Raw genomic sequence first — 15,974 nt, forward strand, 5'->3', positions numbered from 1 at the left:
TGGGTAAGTTCATAGCCTTGGAATGTCTGCTGTGAATATACAACACGGTGGATGAGCACAGTATTCTCCAGCATATTCGATGAAGAACATTTAATGGGTCCCACCCAGGGGAGAGGTGTCCTGAGGGAGGCAGGGCTACAGATGTCTGAGCTGCTCTGTGCATCCTCGTCCTGTTAGCTGAGAGGAAGCGGCCTTGGCTGTCAGCTGCTCCAACTGGGTTATGCGTTTATCTGTCACCATGTGTCTCTTGATGTTTCTGCCTTCACCACTTCACAGTATCGATTTAATAACACTTCAAGTGATTTGTTATTAGTGGTAAATATCACTTCAAAAATACACACCAACTCTACTTATGAAAACTGCAGTCCTAGGCACTCAGTGAATATAGCCTCCTTTTATTTCCTTAATTCCTTAGCAAAACCTAGCATTTTTATGAAGAATTCAAAAGATGAGAGAAAGGGTGTTGCTAGAACCATTTACAATGTTTAAAGAGAAGTGAAGAAAAATCTTCTTAAATTGAAGATTGTTATGGATCTCAACATGTTATTCTAACTTTAAATATTTTTATTATTATCAATTTTAATTTTAATGAAAGTTTACAGAGACTGAGGATTTCTGTTCATTCATTGTTTCACTTTTCTCTCTGCCGTCCCCTCCCTCCTCCTAATTCATTCTTCTCTTTGAAAAGTAAAAGAAAAATTCTTTCATTATTGTACAATCCCTCCCCCAAGTCCATCCCACTATGCAGCCTTCATTCTCGCTCCTGTCATGGCAATAATACCTAATCACATATTAATATTACATATTAACCACCTATTAATATCAATAATACCTAATCACATATTATCATATAATCACATTGTATTTACAACAGTGGGATAAATGATTATAAAGCGTATGAGTGTGTGTATGCGTGTGTGTGAGAGAGAGGAGAAAGGAGAGAGCGAGAGTGAGAAGAGATAGTGAAAGATCTTGGTCTCTGTGATTTCTGAAAAATGATATGAAGATTGACAGTAACTTATTCTTTTGCAGATATTAAGAGGAAATAACGCATTCTCTGTATGTTAGTCATCACTGCATTTTAGTTTTCAAGAAAATGTTATACCCACAAGCAAACTTGATGAAAGGCATGTAGAAATATATAGTTCATCCTTTTCAATTTTTACTATCATTCTGGTGTGTTTCCCTTATGACTAACTGCAGTGAATTTATTCTCACAAGCTACTTTATGTAGAATTGTACAATTTTTATGCTTCTTTAAAAAAAGTTCTTCTTGACATCTTAGCGAATATTTTCATTCTCTTGGAATGTTCTTTTCCATGTCACTTTTTATTGAGCTGAAGATAGCAATTTTTAGTTGGCACGATACCAGTCTATATTTAGCAGTCTTCCTTTTAAAACCTTCTCACCATCTTTGTGACAGCTACAAAGATTTCAAGTTCACATTTTTTTATATCTTCTACTCATAGTTCATATAATTTAATCTTAGATAAAAATAATTGAGTCTCCTAATTTAAGCTATTTACTGTGTTCATCATGGTAGATTTAGAGGGAGGTTTATCTGATCACCCAAAACAGGAATCTCAAAAATATATTAGTGCTTAAATGTCTTACACTTTACCTCTAGGTAAATTTCTTCATTGTATTGTGCTTTAAAAAGAACAAATAAATATTTTAAGTGAGAATCTTCATAAGCAACATTGTACTTATGGTTTTGCATTCACACTGTGTTACTTTCTACTTGTCAGCATTGAATTTCAGGATCTCCTTGCTAACCTAGTTAAATCACAAAGCATATTTCAAATATGTATGACTTTTTCATATGTGGTGGCTTTTTTCTAGCTTTTTGAATAATTACATTTTCTACTTAAGCAGTTTTAAAACCTGGGAAAACTAGTTGTCCTGTATATTTCTAGTATCCTAATAACTCCTCTGCCGTGTGTGTGTGTGTGTGTGTGTGTGTGTGTGTGTGTATGTGCATGTCTGTCTGTCTGTCTGTGTGTGAACTTCTATGCTTTACCTATCTCTCTAATACTCTTTGGGTTCTGTCAGTAGGATTTAGACACAATTTAAATATCTAGTTATTAGTTTCTTTTCACTTGAAAAGACCATAGATAAAACATTGATTCAACATGTCTGTTGTTCATAGAGTTAACAGGGTTTGATGTGAGATTTCGCCACCAAAATTTTAACCATACTGAGTTTCAAGTATTTTCTAAAAGCTTTCTGGAGAACAGGAAATGTTTATAATGAATTCAGATAGATATTTCTCTATGGCTTCTAAAGGAAAATATATTGATCACCTAAGATATCATTCTTTAATACTGTAAATTTGGTAAAAAAGTTACAAAAATATATGAAAAATACAGTATATATGATACTCTCCAAGAATAGGCACCTACAGTGGGACAATAGTCAAACAGAAATGAATGGAAGAAGGATTAATAAAAATTAATAATAATTGTTGTTGTTAATTGCTGTTGAGTCAAGCAAGACTCATAGTGAGTCTATGAACATAAGACCTGAAGCCTTTCTATAGTTTTTAGCCCACACTTAAATTGAGACATAGGCTTATAATATTAATAAAGTCTCATCTTATTATAAGCTATAGGATTCTAATATTTCATAGTATGTTGTTGTTATGTAGTGTCAAGTCATTTGTGATTCATAGCACCATAAGTACAATAGCCCTGAACCCTTTTCTATTCTGAGCCAATTTTATTGTCTCTGACACATCCACCCCATAACCCCAATCACTGAGTCAATCAATTTCATCTGGGGTCTTCCTCTCTTGTGCTGTCCCTCCACTTCCAGGCATGATGTCCTGCTCCAAGGTCTGGTCTCTCCTTGCAACATGGTTAAAGCATAGAATGTTCGCTGTTGTTATGTGCCATCGAGTCGCCTGCAACTCATAGCACCCCTGTGTACAGAAGCCCTAAACCCTGCTCTATCCCTTGCCAATCTTATTGTCTCTGACACATCTATCGCCATTACCCCAATGACTGATTCAATCCATCTCATTGAGGGTCCTTCTCTCCTACTGTCTCTCCACTCTCCCAAGCATGACATCCCTCTCTGAGGACTGATCCAGTCTTGCAACATGTCCAAAATATGTCAGAAGGAGCATCAGAATCCTTGCCTCCAAGGAGCATCCTGGCTTCACCCCCTCCAGGATGAACTTATTTGTTCTCCCAGCAGTCTATGGTATATTCAGTACTCTTCTTCAGCACCACAGCTCAAAGGAATCAACTCTCCTTTTATCATCTCTAGTTTTTGTCCAGCTCTGTGATGCATAACAAGTAATTGCAAAGCCATGGCCTGTATCAGCTGCACCTTAGTATCCAGACAGACATCGTTGCTGTTTTGTATTTTGGAGAGGTCTCTGACAGCAGACTTTCCCAATATAATTTGTTTTTTAACTTTCTAGAGGCTGGTACCACGAGTGTTGAAATGATAGTATATTTTACTATAAAATATAATTTTACATTATAACCTTATATTTAATTATGTTTAATATATTTTGCTAGAGAAGGATGGATTTAGATTCAATATATCTGTTCTGTAGTATTTAATAGGTTGTGATAAGCAATTGCCCAGTAAATATTGGCTTGTAATATTTTAGATATAATCTGCGCTATGTATTAAGTCACATAAAGTCAATAGCTTATGATTATTAATTGCAATGCATTTCACAATTTAGGAGTAGGCTGAATAATAAGACATGATTCAAGGGAATTAGTTTAGTAATTTTTATCATTTTCTATTGTCTGTGGTCAGAAATCTCAAATTTATTGAATTAATAAGATGCTGTATTTAGATATCAAGATAGTTTGAAAGGTCCAGTTAAAATGTGATAGTCACAGAATCTGGTTCAGAATCACTTCTAGAGGCTTTGCTGTGTTAAATAACTACAGTCAGATAGTTCGCCCTGATCAGTCATGTATTCATTCATCATTTATATTCAGAGTTATACTGCAGATCGAATCTATGTCAGGTCTAAACAGAAGAGCACGAGCTCATTTTTGCCCTCACTGGCTTATCACTGCTGCTTTGTGTCATTTGCTGGATCCAGATAGCTCCCACTGTCCTCTATACCAAGAGAGAACAAATTGATTATTTACAAAGTGGAAGAGTATTTGTATAAAAATGATACTCATATAGGCTCATTTAAATTCATGTTGGACAAAAGGTTTTGGAACGAGATCTGGATGAATGGTCTTCTGTTTCAGTTTAAGAATTTATTTCTTGTATAATGGGACTTGTAATTTTAATGAAAGGTCCACCAGAAAGTATAACTATGCCGAATACTGAATTTAAATTAGCAGTCTATTTTGCTTGATGAACTCTGATCAGTATTATTGTACATAAATCACTCAGTATTCTCATCAGTTACTTAGTTGAAGTCATTGGCATTTTGATTACACTTGTAAATATTTATAAAATTCAATGGGATGTTAAATTGGATGGCAGAAACAGAATCCACAATATCTAGACTGCTTTGAACAATACTCAGAATCTAATGATGTTAGGTCAAATATAAAAACAATTTGACAAGTGAAGAATATTAGATATAACTAACCACAAGGCAAGTGGAAGGTATCTGATATTTCGTCTTTGAGAAAACATGTTTGTGTTAATTGACATACACACACCATTTGCAGATACAATACTTGAATATTGGTCAGTTTAACAGAACACAGATGCTTACAATGTGAGTGGTGAAATAGATCTTTGTAGAAATTTAATTCAGGAAAAGACAAAGATTAAACCAGGAATGAGTCAATGCAGGAATGAGTCAATGCAGGAATGAGTCAATAATTTTCACTCGAGAGATGTCTTATAAGGTAAGGATTACAGTGTGGGGGTCCCCCCCTCCCCATAGTAAAAGAGCAGAAGAAAAATAGTAAGTAGGAAGCTGCATCAGTCAGGATCCAAGGACTTCTTCCTTACCTTGTTTCCATAACCGATAATACAAGTCAATGACTTCACGCACACATTTACTCTCTCCCACTTTAGGGGGCTCTTTGTTCCCTTATTGTGTACCTCTGAGTCAGAGCCTGTAGCTGCCCCTCTGGAAGGTTTTCAGAAGCAGTTTTCACCAGGGAGGAAATTATCCAGTTTCTCCTGTGAAGCAGCCTGTGGGTTCAAACTCTGTGCCTTTGGGTTTGCAGTGCAGAATCAGGCTGCTGGCTGTAGGGGAAGGCTTTTTCTCTGTATAGGTTCTAGAAGAAATGCTTGTATCCTTTAACTTCTGTGCGCCTGGATTTTCCTAGAGATCTCCACATAGATTGGACCTACCCCTGTGTCAGAGAGCATCAGAGATTGGGAAACCAGCTTCAAAGGATTCCCTCCACTTCTGGTCATCTTTTTGGCAGTGAGGTTTCCTTCTGTACTCTCTTCCTGTTTCCTTTTATCTCCCAAGAGACAAGATATGGTTTAGGTCACACTCTGGGCAACTCCCCTTTCATTACATCAGGGCTGTTATAAACATTGGGTATTGCATCCCGCATCAATGGCTTAGCTTTACCACATCTTAGATCACCTCATAGCAAATGATTACATCCTAACTGCCTGTAATCCCATATTTTAGTATTTATGGCACATGTTGTGGTTGTGAACTAACATAGGGTTTACTAAGACTCATAACAACCCTATAAACACATCTAAAGGCTGTCCTGTGCCATCCTCAGCATCTCTGATATACTTGTTGCCATTTCAGTCCAATTCGTAGAAGGTCTTCCTCTCCTTCACTGACCCTCCTCCTCCCAAGGCCTTTCTAAGATGTAGCCTCTCTTGGTAACATGTCCAAAGTATGTGAGAGGAAGCTTCACCAGCTTTGCCTCCAAAAGGCACTCTGGCTGGAGCTCTGGTAGGTTGGTCGTAAGGAATTTTGCTGCCAAGTAAAGGGATGTGATTCAAATACCAGCAGCTTCACGGGAGAATGATGAGCGATCTCTTTCCATGTAACTTACAGCCTGTGAAAAACCCATCACAGTGTCAGCTGTCGATCGGTTCTGACTCGAGTAAATAACAAAACGGTGGTGTTTTTGTAACACATAGGATAATGATATTCAATGAGATCATGATTTTGCCAAGTTAACACTTTGAGAGGACACACTTCAGTCTCTTCAGTCTATGACAATGGGTAAACCAAAATCACTATACAAAGTTTTACCAGGGAGGAATCAAGTAGAGGGAAGTGCTTATAGATCTATTAGAGCCAGAACATCGGAGACCAAGGTCACTACTGGCTTTCAAAGACACAGGCATTTCCAAGTCAGCTCAGACCAGGAAGGCCAGAAGACTGTAGCCCGTGGTTCTGTCCACTGGCACCATTGCAGGGAATCACTGACTGAGTAAAATAGGAGGGCTGCTGCCAACCTTCACTTTAGGTCAAACCCCATGGATGCCCGTCCTTGATGGAGACATGATTCTTTTCATCTGTGTGAACTTGATTGCTGGGAACCAACTTGTATAGGGGCTCCCTATTGGGCAAACAGTTACACGTAGCTCCTAGTTCCAAAACACAAGTAGCCATCTGAAACGCCCTGGAAGAAAAGAAGACATTTTGAGTAGCTGGTGTATCCGCACTACCTCACAATTCACAAACAGAAGCCACTCCTCTGAGCTGGCAGTGCTCAGAAGTGTTAGTGCCATACTCTGCCTTCTCCCCAGTTTTCAGTGATAGGGAAAGTAGGAAATTAATTAATCAGTATTCACTAAGTCGTCCTCTGAAGCTGGCCCTGGACTCAGTGCTGAAGCTTTGATCAGTGCACTTCAGATGGTTGACCTTCCAACAAACAGCACAACTCTCACTTCTTATGAACTAAATTGAACAGCTGCTTCCAGCCACCACTTCCACTATCTCCACCACGACAACCTTGAGGAAGGGTCTTCCTTCTGCCCTCCTGCTCAGTTTAAATGAGTACAGAACCCCATTGCCCCATCCCAAGAGACGGTTGGAAAATCTACCTTTCTTCTGCCTACTTTCTCTTTGGTTAGGATCAATACTAGTTGCAGATTTTTCGGAAGTTAAATCTCCAGACCTTTCTTCCAAGGGTAGGTTTGAACCTTCAGCCTTTCCATTAGCAAATAAACACATTAACTGTTTGCACCACACAGGAATGCCTTGGTCTGTACACGAGGATGCACACTGTGCCAAACTCAGGCCATTTTCCTCTTCTAAAACATCCCTCATGATCTCTGCTAACACAGCTCCCCATGGGTTCCCTTTGTTAACTTCCTTTCTCTAAAATCTTTTCAGTGTCTATCACTACAAGTAAAAATTTTAATCAAAGGGATAAACAAAGCAGATGAGAACAAAGAAACAAACCTAACTGCTGCATCATCCAGTTCTCATCCTTCTTCTGTGAACTGAATTCTCATCGTTTTGTTATGCTTCCCTTTTGACCTTTTGAGGTGTCCGTCTTTCATTGTCTATAGGCCATGTATGGTTTCAGGTTCTTCACCTTTGAACCTGAATCCTTTTGGAGTACTGTCATTCCAGGATGTCAAGCCTAATGAACCATAATTCTCTTTACATCCCTCTCTCTGGGGTGTCTGCCATCCAGCCATCCCACCTCTCCTTCCCGTGACCGTCTGAATGACAGAACTCTGGTACATCCCTTTAATATACTGAAGACACCGCAGACTTGACTCCCTTTCCCGACACCGCTGCTTTGTGTTACATCTAGTGCTATCAGTGCCCATGGGATGACTTGTTTAGCATCCACATGCTTAAAATCTTGACTCAGTCTCTGCCCTTCTCTTATACGCCCTCTCCGTCATGTGTTGTTGAGGTTGCATACAACTGCTGCATTTAAATATGTTTCTACAACTATTTCAAGACTGTATTCTTCAGTACTTTTTATTCCACGTATATGTCTTAACAGTATCATTTGTAATGAGAACAGAGGGACCTCCATTACAAAAGTGTAATACATGCCATTCCAGAAACAAGAATGTGCTTATACCATACATTGAATTCTAATACACCTCTTTTCTAAAGCTTTATACTTTTGTGTGATATAGATTAAATGTTTTCTCTCTTAAAAAAAGAAAAAAGCACTAATTTGTACGGTTATTCCTTGACAAAACTTAGCTTCCTTAACCGCTATTCTGGGGGACCTCCAAGTCCAGAGATCCTTCTAGAGTCTCCCATTCTTCACCCCATACTCTGTTACTACAGTTCTATGACCCGTGGTTTTGGTCACTTTATGGGTAATATTATGCACACTTTCATTTTTAGTTGTGTTTTCTTTTTTTTTTTACTATGCCATATTTCCTTGCTTAATTGTCATAGATTATATGACTTAATCATAGATTAATCTAATTATTAGTTCACGAGTGTTTTTATTTTTCTGCCAAAAAAAAATAATCCTATTTCATTGTCTATTCTTCTCTCACATGTTAGCCAGAATGCTGCTTTCTATTAAATAAAGCTTTCCTGTTCCTGGAATCTAGGTCAGGTTACCCAATTATTGATTTTCACAGAAGCTTTAAATTACTTCTTCATAGTATTTATCCCAGTTGCAATTGTTTATCTAATTTTTTGTTGTGCTGGTAGTTCTGCTAGGATGTATGTCCCATGTCAGCAGGCTTCTGTCTGTCTTGTTAACACAGTATCTAGGGCCTCAGAAACACTCAAGAAACGTGTGTGAAATGGATGGATAGACATTGTCTGCTTTAAACAAACAAACTAAATAAATAAAGAATGGATGTGGCATTATACAAGATTCTACAGAGAAAATTCTAGGCTTTCTTTAAATACTGAGTATATTTTCTGGATGAGAAGAATAAATAATTGATATATCTATATAATAGCAGTAAAGTCAAAATGTAAACACAATATTTGAATTGGCAAGTGATGTGTATTTGAGAGGAACTAACATTGAAACTAAATTCATATTAGTAGAGCATCCATTTTACATTTTGTTCAAGCTGCGTGTTTGGGAAGACGATGAAAGACCAGATTAAAAAGGGCAACCACCTGCTGTCACTGAGTTGATGGTGACTCCTGGAGGTGTCATGTGTTAGAGGGTGGAACTGCTCCTGGGCCCTGCCTTGGCTGAGATCTTTAAGGAAGTAGTAAGTACATTGCCAACTTTTTTGTCTCTGATGCCACTTGATGGATTCGAACTACCTGCCTTTTCCTTAGTAACTAAACATGAAGTATTTCCACAGCACAGGGACCTCCAAAATTGTGTTACTAGTAGTATGTTCCAACTCAAAGCTGCTCCATGTAAGTAATAATAAAACACCACCCAGTCTCGTGCCATTCTCAGAAATGCTGCTGTTTGAGTTCATGGTTGCTGTGACAGCAGCCATGTGTTCCTTCCAGGGTCTTTGTCTTCTTTCCCTCGATCCCCTGCTTTACCATTCTGAAAACTCCCTCCCCCTTTTCTTTTCAAGAACTGGCCCCTTCTAATCACCCAAAATATACGAGATAGAATCATGGTCCTCACTTCTCAGGAGCATTCTGGCTACCCTTCCAAGGTAGGAAGGGTACTATTCCAAGACAAACTTGTTTATTCTTTGGCAGTACATGATATATTCAGAATGAAATGATTCAATTTCCCTCTAGATTTCCTTATTCATTATCCAACTCTCATGCATCTAAGAAAATACCATGGCTTAGGATGTGCACACCTTAGTCTTTAAAGTGATGTCCCTGCTCTTTAGCCCTTTAAAGAAAGCATTGGTAGCAGTTTACACAATGCAATGTTCTGTTTGGTTTCTTTCTTAGCTGATGCTTTTCTGGGTGTTGATTTTGGATCCAAGTAAACAGAAGTGGTAAATTAGAGGGGAGAGGTATGACCAATCCCATCCAGTGTAAAAAATGACCTCTCTTGGTGGAGACTTCATAATGCCACATGACCTTCCTGTGACTGGCAGGCTTATACAAATACCCATTAATATAATCACATGTAGAGTTCTATTCCCATCAATGTATGGTTAGATTTACTCCGGCATGATCAGGTCTCTTTGAAGAAAAGAGGACAAACTACAGGCAACACTTGACCAACTAAGAAAAATTAGTTTTGTTTTCCCCTCCCACCTAAAGCCTTCCCTATTACCTAATCATGTCCAGTGCCAGCGGTCACGTGTTCTTGTGTGTCTAGACTCTCAAGTTATAGCCACTTGCTCTGAATTTGCCGCTGTTGATAGTGATTGATAAATTGCATTTTTTTCACTGGAATCACAGCCCAATGGCAATTATCTTCTGAGAAACATTAATAAAATAGTACGACGCTCTATACTTCAATGTGTCTTTCTGGTGGGAACATAAACCACTTTCCTTTTTTAAAGTATGTTACCTTCTATTAATAATAATTCTTTTTTAATTATTTTTAAAATTTTTATTACTTTTTTTGTGTGTATACCATCAAATCAGATCTGACTGGTACAGAAAGAGATTGCCCCTCCTTCTCCAGCAGAGCATCTGGTGGATTTGAACTGCATACCTCTGGGATTTATTTAATAATAATAATAATTCTTATGCTTCTCAAAAATAATGGAAGTTACTGAGATAGAATGAAATATAAAGAAATTAAAAGGTGATCTACCCAATTAACCCAGCAAGGGAATTGTCTCAGGCCAGCATGTGGTGGGTAATTGTGTACAAAATACTCAATCCCTTCTAAATACACAGGCATGAATTTGATTCCTGGTAACGTCTTTAAGAACATCACAGCCATGTGGTAGCTGAGAGTATGAGTTCCTTTGTGGGGGTCACTGTGAATATTTATGTAAATAAGTTACTGTAATATTGAATGATCAGATTAAAATCGATTACAATTGTGAGTAAGCAGCCGTCTCTAAACTTATCAGTCATCTTTTTAGGAATAGAGCATTTGTAAGATAACGGTCTTGTGTGCATTGCTTGTATACTGTTGAAGAATTTGGAATACCATGAAAATTCACTGAATCATTTTAAGATTGACACAGTTGCTCTTCTTTTCATACTCTCTCTCATATGTTGGGCAAATGTCTATCCGGTTTTCAATATGCAGCAGGTATTGTTCTGAGCACTTTACAAATATGAACGGTCTTCTGTTACCAGCTCTAAGAAGATCCCACCTGATGAAGGACTGCTCTCCAGATCCCTGTATCCCTGCTGGTAGTAGATTACCAGGTGTGACAGGAGACACACAGACACCGGACAAAGTGATGCTTGGCTCACGCAAAGAAGAAACTGGGCAAGGTCAGCTCTAGCAGTGGGCAAGTTCCCGTGACCTGTGGGTCTCCCTCTGTAATTAGTGCAGGGCGAGGTCTGGATGTGACTCATTTGTGGTCCAGGAGAAGGACCTTATTGCATCCCTGCTGAGACAACTGATAGAGCAGGAGGCTTGGCCAGGTGCTGAATAACGGACATGTTTAGCTCAGCGTTTCCTCAGAATGTCGGCCAGGGCTCACTGCAAGAGTTGCTGATAGCTCACCATCTGCTGTGGGACCTGTTTTGGGTCAAAACACCTCCATAAAGGGAGTAATTTTACACTTTTATCCTGTCCAGGAATCCAGCCAGTGCATCTGGTACTATGCCCAGGGTCATGGGAAAGGTGGGAGGTGTGCTTAGATTGCCCACTTCTACATAATTCTTGGGATAGATAAATGAGGCAAAGGAGAGTTCCTGTCTTTGAGAAGAGGAAGTTACAGCACAGTGAGGGTATGTTACTTGCCTAAGGTCACACAGAGGGAGGGGTGAGCTACAGGAAACCTTACAGCCTGGCTTCTCCCACGGAGCTCTCAGCCCCAGCCCACAGCTGTCTGTCATGAGAAGGTTAGCATTTTCTGACGAATGTAATCCTGCATGAGGATCATCTGTGTATAACTTGGTTCTTGTTAGGCATGTATGTCTGCACGTGGGGGTTTGGTAATACTTTAAATGTAGAAGATAAACTGATGCAGTGGAAAGAAAGTAAAGTCGTAGATGCTCATGGTGGTTGTCAAGTGCCCTGGAACACAGGAGGATTCATAGTGATGCTATAATCAATAGATCTGAGCCCTGTCCTAGCCTCTGCCGTCCGTATTGTCTCTGATGCACTCGATCCAGTTGCTGCAGTCGCTGTGGCTATCTCATCGAGCCTTCATAACCATTGTTTATATAATACAAGTCAGTGTATCTCTCTGAGATCATGTTTACTTTTCTGTGTTCATTAGAATTAATAAATTTGAGGAATACTGAGAAGATGAGAAAGAACATAGACAAACTAGCACAAGTGTAAATATATGGCAGGAGACTAGTACTACACCTAGTGATACTGTTACTATTTCTTCCTTGCTCCAGATTGCAATATTACAGCCTTCCTATTACATTTGATATTTAAGTATATAACAGCTGAAGTAATTTGTGACATATCTCAAGATAGAAAAAATTAAACAGAAACATTTAAAATAATTGGAAATTAAGATTGTATCCATAATGTGCAAGCATACTGTCTTGCACTTTCTTTTAAAGGGTGGCTATATTGACAGTTTTCTAAAGTGAAATGTGAAAGTGCATCACCATGAGGCATATGATCCTTTTCTTCAAGAGTAGCAAAGACAAATGGCAATATTCTTTCCACTTTGTAGCTACGTTGTGCCTGAAATCCTGTAGGTTGACCATAGTACTCCTTTGAAACGCTACATAAGCATATAAGGACTAGAAGATTGGTAGAATATGTCATTGGAACTGTCATGAAAAAGGAATTAACAGAGATCCTCTTGATTTCAATGAAATATGTTATTATAATACTGTCATTTTTGTGCCATTAATAACAACAGAGTTACAAGTCTGAGTTCCAGGTCACTATTAACATTTAAAAAAAAATGATTAAAAGCTAATAAGGTAATTACACTGTTATAGTGTAATATACAACACATTTAAAGGTGTTATAATCTCAAGTATTTTCTTCCACAGTGGAAGAAGTAAGTTTTGATTTCCTAGTTATGAACTCATTTCTTTGTAATAATACAGACACTTCCTATGGCAATAAGATGAGAGCTATGTAATCAACAGTTAATGTGGAGATCCTTCTGGAAAGAGTATAAACATGGATATCATCCCTCTCTTAAGTGTTGTACAAAGCAAGTGGGAAAGAAAAAGACACAAAAAAACCCCAAGATACCTATAAAACCTCTTAAATCAAAAGAAACACATTTAAAGTCATTACCATTATTTAGATATAAGGATAAATTTTATATGACTGAGTTTGTACTCGTTCTGGATATTTAATGGTGTATTAGATTCTCATTGCTGCTATAACAAATAGCTATAAACTCTATGATTTAAAAAAGCTTAAACTCTTTCCCATTTCTGAAAGTTAAAATGGAATCTGAAAAGGTGTCCCTGGGCAAAAATCAAGGATTTACCAAGGCTGCCTGCCTTCTGGAAGCCTCCAGAAGAATATTGGTTTCCTTGTTTTCCCCAGCCTTTAAAGGTAGCCTGAATTCCTTGACTCATGACCTTGTTTCATCTTCAAAGCCGACTATTTATGAGTTGTATTTTTGCTCCATTCCGTGTCTTTCCCTGATGAGTCTGCTGCCTGCTTCTCTCACTGTCAGGACTTTTTGATTGCATTGTGCCTGCCAGAATAATCCAGGCTACTCTCTTGATTTCAGGATACCTACTTTAATCACATCTTGAAGGTACCATACCTTTTACCACACAAGACAGCATATTTACAGATTCTGTAGATTAAGATATGGAAATCTATAGTGAGAGGTCTTATTTTCCCTACCACAGTGAGCATAACAGATACTAATAGGTGAAAGTGGGTAAGTAATCAAACTGCTTACATCAAGCCCATGTGCTACTTTTTTTGAAAATTCTTTCAGACTCCAGTGATGAAATTGCTTTACTTCTCTTATTTATCAATTTTATTTTGTCATTTAAAGTAGCCTCATCACAGGTTCTAGGGAGTAAGACTTGGAAATACTTGATGAAAGACTTTATTCTGCCTCCCAAAATGTGAATAAAAACTGTTTTCAGCTAGGGCGTTTAAGTAATTGAATGAAAACTATTTATGTTGAGATAGTGATGGACTTAATAGTAATAGACTGTTCTGTTTCTCTTTTTCCATGTGTTTTCTCCAGTTTCTCCCTTGCTCATTCTCCCCCTCACAGCTGTACACATGTGCACATACACACACGCAGGCGTGTGTGCACACTCCCCTCCCCTTCGTGATGACCAGCTCTGTCATGCTAATGACTATTTTCATCTGGAGGGATAGAAATGCATAGAATAAAGATTAAGAGTACTAGGTAACGGGTTTGCTGTGTTTGTATGATGCAGACAAAAATGATAAGATGAAATTTATCCTTTATTCATTGATATTAGCCATTAATCCAGTCAAGAATATAGATGGAGGCTTGTTCAGTGAGATCAGATCCTTCGTTCAGCAGAGGCTTGAGTGATGAGTAGAATAGTTCATTTTTCCTGTTCCATGTTCCATATTACGACTCTGAGGGTCTAGTGTACAGCTCAGTGGACGATATTACCAAGTGTCGATGACTAATTATGATAGTTCTTCCCCTTATTGCCATATATTTTTATTCAGAACAAATAAGCCTCTAGTTGTAGCATAAACATTATTGCTGTGTTATTACGTGCTGTCGAGCAACCCTGCAGACAGCAAACCTGGACCCTGCGCCATCCTCGGGCAGCCTCCCTATCTCTGAGCCCCTTGACTGCATTGTTGCAGTCACTGTGTTGAACCAACTTGTTGAGGGATTTCCTCTCTCACACTGTCTCCACCTTCCTAAGCATGCTGGCCTTCTCCAAGGTCCTGGCCTTCTACTGGTCCCTCCTGAAAACATGTCCTATGCATGTAACGATAGCACTGCTCTGTGCATTGCCGTACAGAGGTAACAAGTGGTTGCTGTGTTATTAAGCACTGTGACACTGATGAGTCATATGTGATAATGGTCACCCATGGTGGACAGTGTTTGGTGGAGCTTCCTGATTAAACAGGCTTGGAAGCAGGAGTGACATCCACTTCCGAAGTGGCTTGCCTACGGAAACTCTCTGAACAGTGCTCAGATCTTTTGTTCATAGGGTTGCTATGAGTCATCTGTGACTCAATGGCACCTAACAACAGTAACAATGAGAACATAGAAAGAGCTTCTTTGGCCTAGTGGACAGAAAGTTATGCTACCCAGCCCAAGTGGGTGATTGTAATCTGTGGTCCTCAGGCCTTGTTTAAATTGTTTTTTGTCAAACATTCTTCTAAGTGGTATAGCACTGATCTGTGCATTGCTGTACAGAGGTAACTCGTGGTTGCTTTGATGCTAAACGCTGACAATGATGTGCCAACTGTGATAATGGTTACACCCATGGTGGACGGTGCTTGGTGGAGCTCCCCGATTAAAGCAAGCTTGGAAGCAGGAGTGGCATCCACTTCCAAAATGGCTTGTCTCCAGAAACTCTACAAACAGTGCTCAGATCTTTTGTTCATAGGGTTGCTATCAGTCATCTAGGACTCAATGATACTTGACAACAACAACAATGTATGTAACACAGAGTTTCAAAATCCTTGCCACCAAGGAACACCTTGGTTTTACTTTAAGACATATTTGTTTTCTTGACAGTCTGTGGGATATTCCGTTTTCTTCTCTAGCACCAAAAATCAAAGGCATTAATTTTTCTTCTATCTTCCTTAGTCATTGTCCAGCTTTCTGATGCATAGTAAGTAATTGAAAAGACAATGTCTTGGATCAGGAACTCCATAGTCTTTATACTGACATTGTTGCTCTCTAGCACTCTGGAGAGGTCTTTGACAGCAGCTTTTTCTAATACAACTCATCTTTTGACTTCCGGACTCCTACTGCCAATGGTCTTGATTGTGAATTCAGTAAATTGAAATCATAACAACTTTAATCCTTTCTCCATTTATCGTGATACTGCCTGTTGTAGTGATGCAATCCATAGTTCAGGTAATCATCCTCGATCTTCTGTAGCAAGTGCTTCAGGTTCTCCTCAGTTTCAGCCAGCA

This window comes from Elephantulus edwardii, unplaced genomic scaffold, assembly GCF_000299155.1.
Source record: "Elephantulus edwardii isolate Elephantulus edwardi_28Jun2011 unplaced genomic scaffold, EleEdw1.0 scaffold00014, whole genome shotgun sequence".
In the NCBI taxonomy this organism is placed as follows: domain Eukaryota; kingdom Metazoa; phylum Chordata; class Mammalia; order Macroscelidea; family Macroscelididae; genus Elephantulus; species Elephantulus edwardii.